Raw genomic sequence first — 19,629 nt, 5'->3', positions numbered from 1 at the left:
ACCAAAGTACAAAAAAAAAAAAAAAAATGAACTTAGGTATAAAAAAATAATTGTCTAAAATGGAAAAAGAGGGCACCTGGGTGGCTCAGTTGGTTAAGCGACTGCCTTTGGCTCAGGCCGTGCTCCTGGATTCCCAGGATTGAGTCCCGCATTGGGCTCCCTGCTCAGCGGGGAGTCTGCTTCTCCCTCTGACCCTCTTCCCTCTCGTGCTCTCTCTCATTCTCTCTCTCTCAAATAAATAAATACAATCTTTAAAAAAAATTAATTAAATAAATAAATAAATAAAATGGAAAAAGAAAACAAATTCTAAATTTCTAAAATAAATGATGTACTACAAACCTCACAAAATGCCAAAAAAATCACATTGTTTTATTAACCACCTTATACAACTCTATAATACATTTTTCCTACATTTTGTCTACTTACTCTCTTCTTTATATGACAACCATTTTGTAGTATTTTCCACAAAAAGGATAGAAGCATAATTCAATCTTTCCTCTAGCATGGTTGATTGAAATTTCTTTTATTATGAATAACTTAGATGAGCATTTTCTGCTTTACAACTTACAGTCACAATTCATCATTGGTAATGCTATATAAATTTGGGGAAAACCCCTCATCATTATCTACTTCTACAGAACACATTACCCCCAAGTTTAATAGCTTAAAACAATAAACATTTTATTATATCTCACAATTTTATAGGTCAAGTATTTGAGCAGGGCTTGGCTGGCCAATTCTTCTGCTCCATATGGTACTGACAGGGCCATTTGGTGATATTCAGGTAGCAGCCAGGCTGGTCTGGAGGGTCCATCCTTACAGGCTGGGGTTCACCTGGGACATCCTTTCTCCATGTTATTTCAGGGTCTCTCCATGTGGTCTCTGTGAATTTACCACATAGTGGCTCAGTGCTCTAAGAGCAAGGCGAACACTAACATTCCTCTTAAAGATGGGACTCAGAACTGGCACAGTATCACCTCCACTGGACTTACTGGGCAGAGCTGTCATAGGCCAGGCCAAATTCAAGAGGAGAGGGAAATAGACCCAAACTCTTGATAGGATTGTGGCAAAGATTTTGCGGCTGTCTTTAATTATACCACAGTGATTTTTTTTTTTTTAAGATTTTATTTATTTATTTGAGAGAGAGAGAGAGCACATGAGAGGGGGGAGGGTCAGAGGAAGAAGCAGACTCCCTGCTGAGCAGGGAGCCCGATGTGGGACTCGATCCCGGGACTCCAGGATCATGACCTGAGCTGAAGGCAGTCGCCTAACCAACTGAGCCACCCAGGCGCCCTACCACAGTGATTCTATTTCAGTTATCTCTCAGCTACCTAACAAACTACCCCTAAAACAGAGAAGCTTAAAACAATAATTTGTTATCAACTCTCATGGTTCTGTGTGTTTTGTATACTCAGCTTGGCACTTCTCACTTGAGATTTCTCATCTTGTTGCTATCAGTTGGAGGCAAATGTTAGAGTGATCTGAAGGCTCAAACTGGCCAGATATATTAGATGGCTTCCTCACCACATGTCTGGAACCTCAGCTGGGATGGTGGAAGCAGATGGGGCATACAGGCTCTTCACATGACTAGCATGAGCTTCCTCACATGGCAATCTCAGGGTAATTGGACTTCTCACACAATGTATTGCTGCTCCTGGAGTACATTTTCCAAGAGATCCAGGCAGAAGCTGCAAGACTACTTAGAACGTAGCTTCAGAAGTCACCTCTATCAGATCTACCATACTTGATTGGTCAAAACCCTGATGTGGCCAGCCCCGATTTCAGGGGAGGAGACTTAGCCCTTATACAAGGTCATAGCCCCCACCAGGCACTGGGGACTATCTTTGATGCTAGCTGCTACCCCCTAACAAATTTCTTTCATTTCAAGGCATTTCATAATCTTAAATACTCTTGAATTGACAACACTCAATAAGTTTGCATTGATATCCATGTGTAGTGAAATATCAGGAGTTTTATGTATTTCTCTCAGATAGGAGAAAACTTCCATTTTGATGAGGTGTGGCTGAGACAAAATCTGCCATTTACAGTTTTACATATCTGATGATTGAAAAAGTTTTCTATGGACTTCTGGCCCTATATACATCACAAACTTTCTTTTTCATATTCTTTTTGTGCTGGGTTCTATAGGATAAATCTATAACACACTATGACTTCTGGCACTGCACCTTCATGTTTCATGGAGTGAGGTGACACCGTGTCAATATGAATTTTCCTGGAAGCCATTCCTACACGGGACTGGCTAAACTATATATGAAATATATATGGAATAACTAACTACATATGGAAGTGGCTGCAGGCTACAAAACTATTCACACTAAACCCAAACTAAATATATCCCCAACTCCGCTTTCCCTAACTCAAATCCAAATATGTTGACAGCCTCTACAAAACCATTCAACAAGAAGGAGCAGATTAACAGAGAGGGAAGTTGGCGTAGAGAGAGTCAGCTGATTAGGGTTAAAATATCGTATGTTCTCAAATTTCACAAAAACATTGAACTATTTGAACACATTGCTAGAATCCCTCCCAAAGCCTGCGAAAAGGTTTATTTATATTCTTCTCCACCCCACCCCCACCCTTCATCCCCAGGCTCTCCATCCATTCAGGATAGCTTTCCTGGAGCTTGCTGTGCTAGCCTCTAAAACTAGCCTCCTCACTTCAGGTTTTAGCCTGCTCACACATGCAAAATTCGAAGTCAGAACAGCTGTCTTCCATGCAGTGACCCAAGAGCCTGGAGAACATACACCTGCCGTTAAAGTCTCCAGTCAGAAGGGATCCATGCACCTTCTGCTCACTGTCCCTTGACTAGATGAATCGAATAATTGGAATAATTGGTGAACACCACGAACCTGGTCACATTATTCATCGAAGCAACTACATCTACCAGCCCCATTGCCATCTTTATCACAACGTTCCCAGGTCTTTTCACCTATCTCCCTATGCTTTATTAATATATCATAAATTTTGTGAGAAAAAGAAGCAAATTAGGAAAGCTTAACGTTTTGTTCTCTCCTAGTCTCAGCAAATTCTAGGCATTCGGTTCATGCATATTGAATGAATAAACAAATGAACAAAACACTGCCACTGCCACGTGTTTATTACAAGATTTCTAGCCCCTACTTTCCATAATCACCTGAATAAAGTATAAATTATAAAACTTATTTTTATCTATTCCTTCACTTGTTTTTTATGATACTCCAATGAGATCATTATAATATGTTATTTACTCCATTTTAAGGATCACAAAGTTGAGGTTTTAGGGATTCGTTATTGGGCACACAGCAGAGTTGCTTTGTTCTAATTCCAGGTCCCAGTCTATATCTAGGGACAAAAGGGTTCATTATTTTGTGCAGGCCTGAGTCACTCAAGCCCTGCATTCCAAAGAAAAGCCAGTCTTGAGGACTGCCCTGGACCAGTTCCTCGGAGATGTCCTGAGCCCTTAGAATAGCTTACCTAAGTGTGTTTGTATGTCTGAGGCCATGGACTATGTTGTTTTTATAGTAAATATCTGTTTTGTTCTGGCAGGCGATGGGGACAGGGGAGGGACTGGAGTCTGAGCTGTGGTCAGTCACACTTGACTGAACATCTACATGACTGAACCCCAATAAAAACCCTGGACATGGAGACTTAGGTGAGCTTCCATGGTTGGCAACACTTGGCAGTCACACATCATTGTTGGGAGAATTAAGTGTGTCCCTGTGAGACAACCCTGGGAGGGAACTCCTGAAAACTTGTACCTGATTAATCCTGGGTCTCTCCTCATGCACCTTTTTCCTTTGCTGATTTCAGTCTGTATCTTGTCACTGTAATAAACCACAACCATGCATATAACAACCTTTCTGAATCTGTCTAGTGACTCATGGGGCCTAAGGGTGGGTTTGTCTCCCCACCCCATGCACAATATCTAATACACGGTGCTAAGTACCCTGCCAGGTCCTAAACTATGTTCATTGTAAACTTATGCTTTCAGTTGGAAAATAAATGCTTTTCATAATTAACATTTGTGTAATAAAACATTCCAATGCCAATTTCTATACATACATAGTTTTAGATTTGGAGTTTACCTACAAAATAGCACAAATAAGAAAGTTTTCAATCATTCTTGTGTTTCTTGGCAAGCATAAAGTAAACTTCCAGTTCTAGCCAATTAGCTTAAGGCAAAATGCAGTAAATAAGTTTATGCTGCTAAAAGTAAGCCTAATTATTGCCTCATTTTTTTTAGAAAATCATAGGAAATATGACTATTATATTTATTTAGAGAAGTGGTTTTGACATGTGGCACGATATAAATACCACTGATTTGGGAGTCTATAAATCTTGTTTTAGCCACGGATTAGACCTTGGTTAAGCCTGACCCTCAGTTTACTCATCTATAACCTGCAATTATACTCTTCTTGTAATACCTCATTAAATCACAGTGAAGAGAAAATGAGATAAAACATATAGAAAAAAATCTAAAAACATGAAAGCAGTATGTGACTATAAAACCTTGTTATATATTCTCAACTTAGGAGCAACAAAGCAGTATTTTCAGTGTAACTCATTTATTGCTCTTAAGTGGACTCTTATAGTAGTTACTGAATCCTAAGCATGAAACTCAGACTTAAAAACTTAAGAATTTTAGGGGCACCTGGGTGGCTCAGTCATTAAGTGTCTGCCTTCGGCTCAGGTCATGATCCCAGGGTCCTGGGATCAAGCCCCACATAGGGCTCCCTGCTCGGCAGGAAGCCTGCTTCTCCCTCTCCCACTCCCCCTGCTTGTGTTCCCTCTCTTGCTGTGTCTCTCTCTGTCAAATAAATAAATAAAATCTTTAAAAAAAAAAAGATGGTCTTTAAAAAAAAACTTAATTTTAGTCATAGAAGTAACATATACTTCTGTTGTTAAACTATAGACCCAGTGGCAAGGCTGAGTAAGGAAAGGATGTTTTATATATTAATTTATAGCTCTAAAAGAGACAAAGATTGGACCATAAAGAGAAAATGTTTCAATAAACCAGCAGTCGACATCCACCAATATAAATATTGCATGATAAGTAGGAGATAAAAACACTTGAAAGTTATAACAGTACTCAGATAATCCCACGTATGATGTAATAATAACATAATATCTAATCAGGATAGGTTAGGTTATAATGTGGTAACATTAACCTGGATATCTCATGGATTAATGAAACCAAAGTTTATTTCTTGCTCATGCTGTCCCATCAGAGACAGAAGAGGCTTCTGCTCTGTACTGTAACCCGATTTGGGTTCATGGAGGCTCTATCCTCTAGTGATGTGAGTATCCCAACATGGAGGCTTCTAAGGTTCTCATTGCACAGGAAGAGGGAGCATGGCAAACTTACCCCCGTCTTAAATGCCCCAGCAACTTCTTATAGATCGTTTTCTAAAGTAACTACTGCAAGGGACCATGAAGTTGCGCAGAAAACCAAATATAGTCAGCACTGTTCCTGTCACCCATGGCATATCACATGGTAATGACTCATTGCAACTATGATAATACTGGTATGAGAAGATACACAAAGAAGGCATAACCTGAGTCTTCTCTAGAATCTAGTACAACATGGGCACCTGGGTGGCTCTGGGTCAGTTGAACGTCTGCCTTCAGCTCAGGTCATGATCCCAGGATCCTGGGATCAAGTCCCGCATCAGGCTCCCTGCTGAGCAGGGAGTCTGAGTTTCCCTCTCCCACCTCTCCCGCTCATGCTCTCCCTCTCTCTCAAAAATAAATAAAATCTTTTTTAAAACAACCTTATAGAATCTAGTATGGCAAATTCCTGGGTTCCTTGGTAGATTGTACATTGTACAATTTTATGTAACAGACATGTGTTGGCCTATACTATACATTACGGGTTGGGTACCTCCCCACTATCCATTTACTCCAACTACCTTCTCCCTTGATAAAAGTATACATTAATTTCCCAAGCAGCACATGTAACACAGAGGAAGGTAATCTCATTCTGTCTATAAGGATGAGTCTTCAGTGGTTTAATAGTTTTCCCTCGGCCAGCAGCTCTGATTCAGATGTAGACATGTGAAAAAAAAAATGGTCCAATTAAGGAGAATCTCAGTAGTCTTGCTTGAAATAGTTGGGCAAAAGTTTCCTTTCATAGTAGGCAGATGTAAAGCATGGAACATGCTGTGATAAGCCTGAGGATGATGGTAACATAAAGAAATCACAACCAATAGAATAAAAAAGAAATGGAGCCTGAGTCACTGGATTTAGTCAATCCTGAAGCCCTGTCCTTCCTCTGAACTTGCAGACACAGGAGCTTGCATAAGTCTTCATAAGGCCATTGAGTCAAGTATTCTCTGGACAACCAAAGATATTTCTGAATTTTAAATTCAGAAAATACCTGCACGTCTACAATATTTACAGTAAGTTCAAATATATGCAGTGAGGTGACCAATTAAACTTCATTCAAAGGCCTGGATAAAACTAAGTTTACATGAGAACACATGTGTTTGTGATCTTAATTGAATTAAAATTCGTAACTCTACACGAACATTGTAATGAGGCCCGTTGTATTTGTCAGGGTTGTCCAGGAAAAAAAAAAAAAAACCAGAACCAATAGCATACAGAGGGAGAGAGAAGGAGATTTATTTATAGGAATTGGCTTATACAATTATGGAGACCAAAAAGTCCCATTATTTGCTGTCTGATGCTGGAAAAGCAGTAAGAGCCTTTGTATAATTCAGTTTGAGTCTCAAGCCTGAGAACCAAGGGAACCAATGGCATGTCTGAGTCCAAAGACCCCAAAATCAGAGAGGGGCCAGTGGTTTAAATCTAGGTCCTAGTCTGAAAACTGGAGAACTAAAAGTGCTGATGTGCAAGGTTCCACAGAAGTTGGATGTCCGACCTCCAGCAAAAGGAGTGAATTTGACCTTCCTCTGCCTTTCGGATCTATTCAGGCATTCAAACAATTGGATGACCCCCACCCACCTTGGTGAGGTAGATCTTTACTCTGTCTGCCAATTCAAATGCTAATCTCTGGAAACACACTTGGGGACACACCAGGAAATACGGTTTTGCCAGCCCTCTAGGCCTCCCTTAGTCCAGTCAAGTTGACACATAAAATTAACTATCACACTCATTAAATAACCTCTCAGACAAGCTCAGCCCTGATCCTTTCCTTTTCTCTCTTTACCTTTTGTTACTGACTTCAGAAAATTTCCTTATCTTTTCTTTCATTTTACTCAAATATCATCCCTTACCCACTCCATCGCAGCAGTCTCTGACTTACGCAGCAATATTTAAGAGGTACACATATTAATTTTACAAGTGGCACCTATCAACTGCCCTTATTTTATATGCAAGGAGTTACTTTACCATTAACTGAAATTTATCATTAGCAAGCAAAAATGTTGGTAAGAAGGAGTTAAAATTGGCTGAACATTCTCTTTATTTTTTAAGTAGGCCCCACACCCAGCATTGTAGCCCAATACAGGGCTTGAACTCAAACCCTGAGATCAAGACCAGAGTTGGTATCAAGAGTCAGAAGCTTAACCAACTGAGCCACCCAGGTGCCCCTGAACATTATCTTTAAAATGTGGCTACTATATCATGGTATAAATTGTTGGGGAAATAGAATTAAAACAAAATCCTCTTTCAACCCAGAAATCCTCTCCACAAAGGTAGTAGAGAAACATCTTTGTTGTTGTTGTTGTTGTTGTTACTGAATAAACATTAAACCAGGATGCGAAACACATCGTAGGCAACTCTCTAAGTGACCGCAAGAACAGAAAGGACTCACATGCCTTTATGGAGCTAAGCAGACACAACCCACCATATACATATTTGCAAGAAAAATAATACCTAGTCCTCAACTAAGAAGATGTGACCACACCATCTGTCACACATAGTTCATCCTAACTTTACCTGGTAATGGGGTGACCATCTATGTTAGCTAATTGGCTTTATCGAGAAGAAAAACATCTATCTTTATGACAGAAAGTAGTTCTGCAACTTGGAGCAAGGTGCCCACCTACGTTAGGCTACCATCATCCCATGGAAACTGAGAGAGAGGGGTCCTATCTCCCTTGATGTTCACATTTCAAGGAGATGACTCCCAGGTCCTTGAAAAACACATTCTCTTTCATACCGCTGACCAAGTGCCAATCTAGTCTTCAAAAGAATTTCTATGCTTTTCAAAGAGAGGAGAAGTACTTCCAATTACAACTTTTCTGGAAAAAGAAAGGGAGGAAAATCTCTTATTTTCAACAGAGAGAATCAAGCCTCTTATTTTTAACTATATTTAACTTTATGTGATGTACATATTTTATTTTAGTGTCCAAGAAAATAAAGTAGATGAAATTTCATTCAACACATATTTCTAGGAATGTCTACTATGGGCAGGCATGTGCTGGGCAAATCCAAAGCCCTTTATTCTTATTCTAAAATTTGAAAAGCTCTGAAAATTATAAAGTTGTCATAAGTCTGGTGCAGAGATTCTTTCTGTAGCAAAACAACCTAAAATGACATGAGACTAAGTGTAGTCTTTTATTTATTCCACTTGATGTGAATAATTTTAACATATTTTACTGAGAATTATTAATGTGCTTGAATACCAGACAATATCCCAGACTCTGCTCAGTTAGCTTCAGTGACTGTTTTAATTTTTGAAGGAAAAAAAGCATTAAAACATGGCACAGTGAAAGGGAGGAGATTAGATTCAATACACATAAATTGCATTTCTAAAGAACTTAATGCCACATTATAGTCAGTTAATGTAGACATAAGAAGTTAAATAACAAAAGTTTGACTGAATTTTAAAGATCTAATTGGTTTTATTAATTGATTCATGAATCAGGCAGCATCCTTTTTAGAAAGTAGAGGGAAGCTTCCAGGACTACAGAAAAAGAAAGGTTTCTGAAAGTAGAGAGGGCGTAAAAAAAAGGAAATTATTAGCAAAGATTCCATTGTTGTAGGCAAGGTCACCCTCCTAAGGGAAACAGAAGGGAACTATCAGTACGTTTCCTAGTGCTGACCAGGAAATTCCCATGTTGGCTAGTTAAAGGTTACATTTCTGGGGGGTTGAAACTGCAGTGAAGTTAGGTATTAAGTCTTGGTTTACTGACTTGCGGCCTTAACCTAAGTGATGCCATTTTGAGCCTGTGGTTTTCTTTTTAGCAAAGTAGGAAGAAAAATAGACAGACTGAAGGAAAGGGAAAATGCAAACATGATATATACATACATGGGCGAGGCTCATATTTGTTTTATTTTTTGTTAAATATCCAGAATTTGGCACAGAGCCTAAAACAGAGTAGATACGCAATAAACATTTGTGTCATGAAAGGTACAGGAGAAAAGACAACTGGACAAGAACAGAAAATAGAAAAAGACATTCATAGAAAAACCACAAAGGGAAAAGGAACGAGCAGCACATTCCTTAAACTGGCGGGGCAGGGTTGGAGAGGGGTGCCACACTCTGAGCCACAGGACAGCTACGAAGAGACAGGAAGGAAGGAGACAGGAGTATCTGAACTATTAGCCTGGTGACAGCTCTATAGAGCAGAGAGAGACTTCAAGGTCTATAATCTTTGATCTTTTGAAATGCTAATTCGCTGATTAAAGACTTTCTGACACTTGTTATTTATACTTAAATTTTCAAGCCACAGCAGCTCACCAGGCAGGAAATTACTCTTTTGGTTGCACTGACAGTGACTTAAGAGCAGAGGTGATGGGGTGAAGTAAGTACTGGCAGGGTCTGAGGCTGTCCACCTTTTCTTTAGAATGAGTAAAAGATAGCCCAGCATCTGAGATGTTTGCCTTTGAAAAGAGATGTGACACAGCATGGCAAGAGCATTGTTCTTTCCCCTGTGATTCTTGTGTTTGGTAATGTCGTCTACAGGCATTCATTCTCTAAGGAGACCTCTGAATAGTCATTGTTCCGAAGATCCTTAAACCTTCAAATTGTCCCACGGATGATGTCCCGGATTTTGATTTTTTCCATTGTAAAATGTGGTTGTTCTTGTTAGACCCCAGATTTAATCCAGGCACTAGGGAAGAGCAAGAACCCAGGTACGAGGATAATGGAGACAAGAGAAACCATCTATGAGGAAACGAAGTTATCATCAGTTAGGGGATGTTAGCACGAAGACTCACAAGATAATGAAAAAATTTGAACATAAGGTGAAAAATAACTTAACTTTAGCTTTCTGCTCATCTTAGCCAATAATTCTTAATTTTAGTGGCTTACTAGAATCACCTGAGGAAACTTTCACATTTTTTTTTAAGGTTTTATTTATTTATTTGAGAGAGAGAGAGAGAGAGAGAGAGAGAGAGAATGCACGAGTGGGGGTGGGGGAAGGGGCATCCAGAAAAGCAGACTCCCCGCTGAGCACGGAGCCTGACGCTGACACCGGGCTCGATCCCAGGACCCTGAGAGATCATGACCTGAGCCGAAGGCAGATGCTTAACCCACTGAGCCACCCAGGCACCCCAAAGCTTTTGAACATACTGGTTTCTTGGTTTTGCTTCAATATATTTTGAGCCAATTGCTTCAGACTGGGTCTTGGACATCCATATTAAATGCATACACACACACACCCCTCCAGGTGATCTTAATGAAAATCCAGAATTGAGTACCTCTGCCCTAGGTGATCAGCTAGTCTCCTGTCATACTGAATACTGTCTAAATGACCACAGTTCTCTTCTGACTTACACACTTAACTACATGTGTTGTTTTACTTCAAACTTAACTCTTGATTTTATTTTTTAATTTTTATTTATTTGACAGAGAGAGACATAGCTAGAGCAGGAACACAAGCAGGGGCAGTGGGAGAGGGAGAAGCAGGCTTCCCGCAGAACAGGGAGCCCGATGTGGGGCTCGATTCCAGGACCCTGGGACCATGACCCGAGCTGAAGGCAGACGCTTAATGACTGAGCCACCCAGCGCCCCTAACTCTTGATTTTTATACCTCCCCAAAATTCAACTTCATTCTTCTTGGGTCTGCCGTCTCCTCCAAGGTACCTTCATCACTGCAAACAAACATCATCGCCACTGACTCATGCGAAAAACCTCCTGACATCTTGCCGTACCTCACACTACCCCCACATTCCATCATCAAGTCCTGCTGATTTTACTTTTGGGAAATTTTTCTCCTTCCCCAGGTCCCTTTTGTCTTCACAGTGCTTCAGTGCCCCCTTGTATGCACCTGGGTTGCTAGGATGGTCTTTGGACCAGCTTCTTTTCTTCTGCTCTTCTTTTCCTACAATTCATCCTCCACATACATTTGGTTAGAACTCACTCTTGCTCAAGAGCTTTCAAGATCTCTCTTAGACTTGATGGTTACCAGGGTCAGAATGGAGGAAATGGGGAAGTATTGGTCAAAGGGTACAAACTTGCAGTTATAACATTAAGTTCTGAGGATCCTTGTGCAGCATGGTGGTTATAGCCAATAATACTGTATTATATACTTAAAGGTTGCTACGAGAGTAGACCTGAAATGTTCCCACCACGAAAACAGAATGGTAATTATGTGATAGGATGGAGGTGTTCACTAATGCTCTGGGGGTAATCGTTTTGCAATATATAAATGTATCATGTCAATATGTTACACACTTTAAACCTACACAATGTTCTGTGTCAATTATATCTCAATAAAGCTGGAAAAAAAAGATATCTCTTTTGCTCTAAGAATAAAACCCAAATTGTTTAATTTGGCCCAGTCCACTTTTACAGGCTCATTTCTCAACCTCCTCCGCTAACTCCCCCTGCTTCTGTGTCTTCACTGACCGTTTTTCTTTTTCTGTTTCTAGGCCACATCGAATCTGGTCTCCTGTGTGGCCTTCACGCGGGATCATTGTTCATTCTGCCTAGAACCATCCATCCTCCCATCTTTTCTTCCCCAACCCCACGTACCTGTTCCCTGCACCACCTCCCTGTCATGCTGACCTGACTAAATTCCGTGCACCCTTTGTTTCCCAAGCTAAATGTTACCTTCATACTAAATTAGGTCCATCTAATAAATGTTCTAACAACTTGTATTCTTCTGTCAAACCATTTCCAATCATTGCAATTAAGTATTCATTTTTGTATTTACATATTTTTCTTTCCCAGTAAAACTTGAGTTCCACGAAGTCACAGACTAGGTCTGTCTCCCTAGTGCTGAGGGCCCACCATGGATCACAGTATGGGTCTCCTAGTCGTCGAACACTAGATGTTTGTTAAACAAATGATTAAAAGTGGAGCTTCCTCTTTACATGGTATCAGCATCCATGGGATTCTCTTGACCGGAAGATTGATAAATCCTCATGATTCCCAGTTTGGCTCTAACAGGGAAGAGCTGAGGATGAGGACATCAAGATTGTAAGAAACTTTAGACATGATCCAACTGGGTAGGTGTAGCACTGAGGTTTCCTAGTAATCTGTGTGCTTTTACCTAGTCTGTTTTTGATAGATTATCTTCCTTTATAAAAGCATGTGCTTGTTTGCCCAGAAGGTCTTGGTGGATTACTGTTGAGTGTTATTCTAAAGCAGAGATCTGTCACGCAAGATGTGATGTAGCTCATAGAACATGAGCTGGAGGGGAGGTAGGACAGTTAAGAATACCACTGGAGTCACCCGCTGACACCAGGGAGCAGGAGATTTCCAATCACTAACATCCTTCAGTGATTCCATCTCCTGGTCCAGCAACACCAACCCGTCTCTTCTTGAGGAGCTATACAATCTAGAATCATCCTTACCTTCTACCCCATGGACATTTCTAAAGTTCCCCCAGTATTATATTAGCTATTTAACTAGAGTTTCTATTCAGTAAGGATAGTTGAGTCATTTCTGTTTCACAGGCTACTCACAGAAATATAAAATGCTTCTGCCACTTTTATTCTGGCCCAAAGATATTAAAACAATCAAAGAGGAATCTAGTCTTTTTTTTGGTAATCACCTAATAATCTAATTACCCATGAAAAAACAATGTAGTTTTTTTATGGCAAACAGTAAGTGTAAAAAAAAAAGGGGGGTAAGCATGTAGTACCTAGAATTATGTAGGAAGATAGCAGAGGCATAATTTCTAACCAATCCAGCTTAAGCCACTTGGCAATGGCACAGTTAACTAGGCTCTAGAACTCACCAAGGAAACTTCTGGGACTTCTAAAATCATAACCCAGCAGAAGAATGCATAGCCTTCATCCTTCCAGGCATCTGATATCATGAGCTCAGTCATCTGCATGAGGAGCTGCACATTTCAATATATTGAGCACCTCCAGACAGCAAATAATGCACAGGAAGCAATCTTGGGGCAGTCAACCAATAGTCATCCACAGCTTGGAAACCTATTTTCTAATCTCAGGGGAACTGTGGAGAATGAGACACATCGTGAAACACCTGTAGACACCAAGTCCAACAGCCGTCCAGGCCTCCGTGAGCAATCTGGGTCTCTCTGCTCAACTTTCTTGGTTATCCCTACTGATACGCAGGTAAAAGTACAAAGGTGTGCAGGTATAAAGAAAAAGAAAACATTATATATTTTGAAATTTATTTAGCATAGGCCAAAGATTTATTTCCCCCCTTTTTTAACCATTCTTTTGTTAACTATTATCAGTGTACATAATAATGACCCATTATTATAACATAAATCTCTTTATCCATTATTCAAAGAATCTTGTTGCTATTATTAACTAATACGTAGTCAGTGCTTACTCTGTGCCTGACAATGTGCTAGGCATATTATATGCCTTTTCTCATCTAATTGTGACTACAAGTTTGTAACAGGCTAAGTAATTTGCATAACTTTGTATATGAGATATTGTACTATGAAATAACTTTCATCTCATTCAACTGTGACCCTGTGAGAAGTTAATAAACTTTTGTAATAGTGACTATAATAAAGGGAGGCTTGGGGGAGCATTTGTGGGAAAGCAAAGTCAAGTCAAAGAAAATAAAGTCAGATTTCCATGACTTGTTTTCTGTAAAAATTTGGATAACTTAGCGTTCCTAAGCTGGTTCATCAGCTATAAAGTCAGATTAATAATAGCTGCTTTGATATTAAAAGAGAACATCATTATTCGGCCTTAGGAAATTAAGTATAATTACCGAAATGAAAATTCTATTTGCCTAGTCACATTTATAGAAACCTTATTTGATTACTATAGGTTTTAATTTAGCAAATGTTTAAATTAGCTCTGGGTGACAACATTTCCAATATTGAAGAATTTTGGAAAATGGTACGGTACTGCGTATTTCATAGTATTTGTCATATTCATCTGTTTCTAAAAGCAATTTCTGACCAATTTTAGGATGCTTGAAAAGTTGACATTTCATAATAATTCTATCCAATACCTTAAAAGATTTTTTTAGGTAAACTTGGTTCCAGAGAGCCAACAGAGCTGCTGGTGCTTCATCCTCAGAGTTCCGTGTGGATTCCCTAATAGTATTAGTTGGTGTCTTATTCACCTCAGGGTGCTATGACAAACTCCCACAGACTGGGTGGCTAACGTAACGGACATTTCTCACAGATCTGAGGAAGTCCACAGTTGGGGTGCTAGCATGTTTGGGTTCTACTGAGAGCTCTCTTCTCGGCTTGCAAATGGCCACCTTGTCACTGTGTCTTCACAGGGCAGAGAGAGAGAGACTGCCAGCTCTCTGATGTCTCGGTTTCTAAGAACACTAATCCAATTATAGGGGCCCCACCCTCATGATCTCATCTAAACCTAATTACCTCCCAAAGACCCCACTTCTTGGGAGTTAGGACTTCAACAGTATGAATTTTGAGGGACACAAGCATTCAGTCTATAATATTTGGCTAGGGCTGCCATGACAAAGTGCCACAAACTGGGCAGCTTCAACAGTAGAAATTTATTGTCTTCCAGGTGTAGAGGCTGAGAGTCTGAAATCAATGTCATAGGGCTGGTTCCTGCTCAGCGCTGTGCAGGATAACCTATTCCATGCCTCTCTCTCAGCTGCTGGTAGTTTGTGGGCAACCTCTGGCATTCTTTGGCTTCTGCTAGATCTTGTTCTCCCTGTGTCTGTGTCCAAATTTCCCCCATGCCGTAAGGACACCAGTCATTGGACTAGGAGGCTACCCTGCTCCAGAATGACCTCATCTTAACTAATTACATCTGCAGTGATCCTATTTCTGGAGAAGGTCACATTCTAAGGTATTAGGGATTAGGACACCAGCATTTGAATAGGGAGCACAGTTCAATCCCTAACACCTAGTTACCTTTAGTATCTATAACACTTAGATAAGGTAATGAAACATCATTTAGTTCCCAGGTGATCATAGGCTATATTATTTTTTCACATTACCATAAAATATTATTTAATATATGATGTGGTCTATGTTTTCTCCCTTGATATCTTCTCTTTTGTGAGAAGTATAGGCAATTGAAAGAAAATTCTGAGCTTTGTGAATGAAAGGCAACACTCATCTACAAAAAGAAATTGAATCCTAAATGTCATCTGAGAACACTTTGCCAAATCAAATTAGTAATTTGCTGAGTTTCCTGGTATGGTACCTACAGTGTTTAAAAGTGATTTCTAAATTAGCTATTAAAAAGCATTTAATTTTGCATAAAGCAGCTTTCACTACAGAGCCTTCATTAAAAGTCACTATTCAATTATTTATGTACCACTCAGGGTATTCAAATGATTTAGAAGGAACTAGCAAGTCACATTTTACAGATTTGGGCCCACTGACACACAACAACCCATGGCAAATTCAGAATACTATCATGACTTGCCTTCTTTGTGTTTGTCTTTATTAGCCTTTAGACAAAGCTGTCAGCTAATGCATTCTCTAATGAGATCAAAGCCAAGAAGATGCTGGATGTATTCTGAATACTCAAAAGTCTAGAGCAGTTTGGATCTCAAAAGTTTTACCAGCTTGCAGAAGAACAATAACGTTGATAATACAAACAAAATTTTTTTTGAGTAGGCTCCACGCCCAACATGGGGCTCGAACTCAAGACCCTGAGACCAAGAGTTGCATCTTCTACCAACTGAGCTGGCTAGGCGCTCCAATATAAACACATATTGAAGAGCAAAGTAATAATCACACTGACGGAAAGAAGAAGGTTCTGTTAGCTAATGCAACAAGGCATCTGCAGCTCTTTGGTGACCAGGGAGGCTCTGGGGCCACTGGAGGCCCCAGTCTGGTGGCTTCCAGCCCTGGTCAGTTGCCTTAGGGTCTCCTTAAGGGAGGAGAGTTTAAGTGCATGCCATGGTCTCCCAAAACAATAAACAAAATGAATGACATCGGTACTCACCGCTCCTCTCTGATACCTTGATGATGTCCAAGAGGTGTTCTGCCACCTGGACGTCTACCGCAGGGGAGAGCTACCGAGGGTGATCATGGACGCCCATCATGGACAAGCAGCTCAGGCAGGAGCCGTAGGTATTATATTCCAGGTAGAAGCAAGTCAAGTAGTTCCAGGTGTGGCTGTTTGGGACCGAGAAGCACGGAGATGCAGCGGGGGCTCTCACCAGCTACAGCTTCAAATGGTAAGCCTGAATATATCTTTTTGTACACACAGTATCCCGAAAGCCTTAGTTCAGTTTTAAGTTTTACTACCTTCAGTAGTACAGATATTACAAACTTACAAAGTGAGTATCATTTGGAAGCCTAATTTCTCTACACTTAGCTTTGAAATATTTGGAAAATTAATGGTTAATTTTTTTTAGTGGCAGACACTGACTAAAACAAAAGATTAAATTAAAAATATATTGTTGGGGGGCACCTGGTGGCTCAGTGGGTTAAGCATCTACCTTCTGCTCAGGTCGTGATCCCGGGGTCCTGGGATTGAGCCCCGCATCGGGCTCCCTGCTCAGTGGGGAGTCTGTTTCTCCCTCTCCCTCTGCCCCTCCCCTGCTTGTGCTCTCTCTCGCTCTCTCTCAAATAAATAAATAAAATCTTAATATATATATGTCATTTGGCCCAGACACATATGTAAAGATGCTCAACATCATTAATCATTAGGAAGATGCAAATCAAAACCATAATGGTATGAACCCTCACACCTGTTAGGATGGCTACTATAAAAACAACCACAACAAAGAAAACAAAAAATAGCATGTGTTGACAAGGATGCAGAGAAATTAGAACCCTTGTGCGCTGCTGGTGGAAATGCAAAATGATGCCGCCGCTATGCACAGCAGAATGGCAGTTCCTCAAAAAAATTGAAGATGGAATCACACTTCTGGATATGGATCCGAAAGAATTGAAAGCTGGGTCTGGAGGAGATACTTGCACAGCCACGCTCATGGCAACATTATTCACGATGGCCAGGCGCAGCAACCCAAATGTCCGTCAGTGAATGAAGGGATAAACAAAATGTGGAACACATATACAGTGGGGTACTGTTCCGCCTTAAAAAGGAAGGAAGTTTTGACTCATGCTACAATGTGGATGAACTTCTATGACATGATGTTCAGTGAAATAAGCCAGTCACAAAAAGACAAACACCATATGATCCCACTACTCTGACGGATCTACAGTGGTCAAATTCATAGAAATAGAAAATAGAAGGGTGATTGCCAGGGGCTGGGGCAAGGGAGAAATGGGGAGTTGTTGTCTATTGGATACAGCATCTCAATTTTGCAAGATGTAAGAGTTCTGATGATCGGCTGCACAACAACGTAAATATATTTTAATACTACTTAACTGTACATTACCAAACAGTGAAGAAGGTACATTTTATGTTACGAGCTTTTTACCACAACAAAAAATGTATCATTCAAACTTTCTTAGTGCTGCATGAAAGTATAATAAATGTGAATGATCCATTTTCAAATGATTGGTTTTTGTTTTTTTTAAGATTTTGAAGCATTCATACTTCTCAGATTATCAAAACTTAAAATGTCACTCTGACTTTTGAGCTAACCTATGTTTTGGAGCTTCCCTGAATTTGTTTTTTTTGGCTGAGGGTGTTCCCTAGTAGGTTTAGGTGAGCTGAAATGCCACTGCTCTAAAATCCATGTGGTAAATAAAAGCTTCAACATGATTTTGAAGTACTTGACATTTTAGAAGTTTGTGTGGATTTGAAATGCACTTGCATTATACCAGAAATTTCAAAATTACATTTGGCAATACTTCCCAGTAGAGTCTAAAATAAAATTTTAAGTGTATATTTTAGGATAGTTGTAAGAATAACTTAATTTTTTCTCACTTTGAATTATGAAAAATTTCAAATATCTAAAAAAGGAAGGGAGATGCTGGGACAACTGGATATCCATATTTAAGATTCACTTGCACACTATTGAAGTTGTTGATAGGTCAGAAGACTCACAAAAATACTGTGCTACTGAGGAATAAAGAATTTTATGTTATGTTTTGAAGACAACTCTTTTTAAAATCAACAAAGTATTTACTTGCAAAACCAAATTTTACCAATAAGAAGGCTATGGGACACTCTCCTCATTTAAATGACTAAACTTTAATTTTTCTATTGGCTGAGTTGCTTCTAACAGGATCAGTTAAGTTACAGTAATCATGAGGGCTGGTGAGTCATTTCAACCTCCTGAAACAAACATTGTTTACAACTTCAAGTGAACAAACACAATTCCCCAAAACACATATTTTCACAAACACTGCTTTCCATAAAACAAAATAGTTCTAAGGTCAACAGTGCTTAGAGCATATTTAATAAAACAATATTAAATATAAATATAAAAAAATAAACTGAAATATTAGGGGAAGTTCCCTTCTTTTAGTAAACAAACTAAGATACTTTAGGATGATAAGGAACAGATTGAATGTTGATTTAACTTACTTTTTATGGCAAATAAGGGCTAAATATTCTTAATCTTTCTTCCTTATTTCTATAAACATATAGTAATGACTGACCTGGTGTTTGAGTTTCTTGGAGTTAATTTGTTTCAGTACTGTTTCATTATTCGTCTCAGGTTTCACTTTCAGAATCATTATCTACAGTAGCTTTTTTTCCTTTAACTTAATCAAGGCTGAATTAAAGTACCCTGGGCTAATCATTTTCCTCTTATAACAGTTCATTGTGAGTGAGCATTATAACCAAGCTTCTTTATATCCTATTGGCATTTTGACCATTGCTGTATGTTGAATAATGCTGCTCATCCCGTGCCCCCACCCCCCCCCCAAAGATACCCATGTCCTAATCTCCAGAACCTGTGAATATGTTTCTTTATGGGGCAAAGAAGCTTTGCAGATGTGATTAAAGTAAGGATTTTGAGATGGGAGAGCGTCCTGGATTATCCTGGTGTAAGGGAGTCACCGGAGTCCTGCAAGAGGGAGAGCAGGATGCACACAACAGAGACTTTGTTGCTGGCTTTGAAGAGGGAGGAAGGGACCACAAGCCAGGGAAGACAGGCAGCTTCTAGAAGCTGATAAAAGCAAGGATCTGCACTCTTCTCTAGAGCCCACACAAAGAGCACAGTTCTACTCCCTCCTCTGTGGTGATTTGTTACAGCACCAGGAGGAAATTAACACAAGAATGGTCTGCAGACAGCTTTCACTCTTCTCCTTTGTGGGATCCCAACATGTTGCCTGTGGTGTTGCTTTTAGGTGTGTTTGTGAGGCCAGTACTGCTTACATAAGTGCCTCGTGTCAGTAGCCTAAAATGTGGTTGGAACGTGAGGGCAATGGTACTGCGTAAGCTGCCTTCTAATAAATAGCTGGGTTTCTCCCACGTGTG

General features: G+C 39.8%; 1 long non-coding RNA gene across 1 annotated transcript; it reads right to left on the bottom strand.

The window, feature by feature from the left end:
• Nucleotides 1-625: 625 nt before the first annotated feature.
• LOC113911944 lies at nucleotides 626-18,859 on the bottom strand. The gene is made up of 3 exons (XR_003516641.2): nucleotides 18,807-18,859; nucleotides 16,231-16,403; nucleotides 626-882 (listed from the first exon to the last, which is right to left on the bottom strand). It is a non-coding gene; the product is annotated as an uncharacterized LOC113911944 (long non-coding RNA).
• Between the last annotated feature and the right edge of the window lie 770 nt (nucleotides 18,860-19,629).

Source organism: Zalophus californianus, chromosome 12 (genome assembly GCF_009762305.2).
Source record: "Zalophus californianus isolate mZalCal1 chromosome 12, mZalCal1.pri.v2, whole genome shotgun sequence".
NCBI lineage: Eukaryota > Metazoa > Chordata > Mammalia > Carnivora > Otariidae > Zalophus > Zalophus californianus.
The sequence above is the reverse complement of the archived record's forward strand: the minus strand, read 5'-3'. Positions and strand labels throughout refer to the sequence as shown.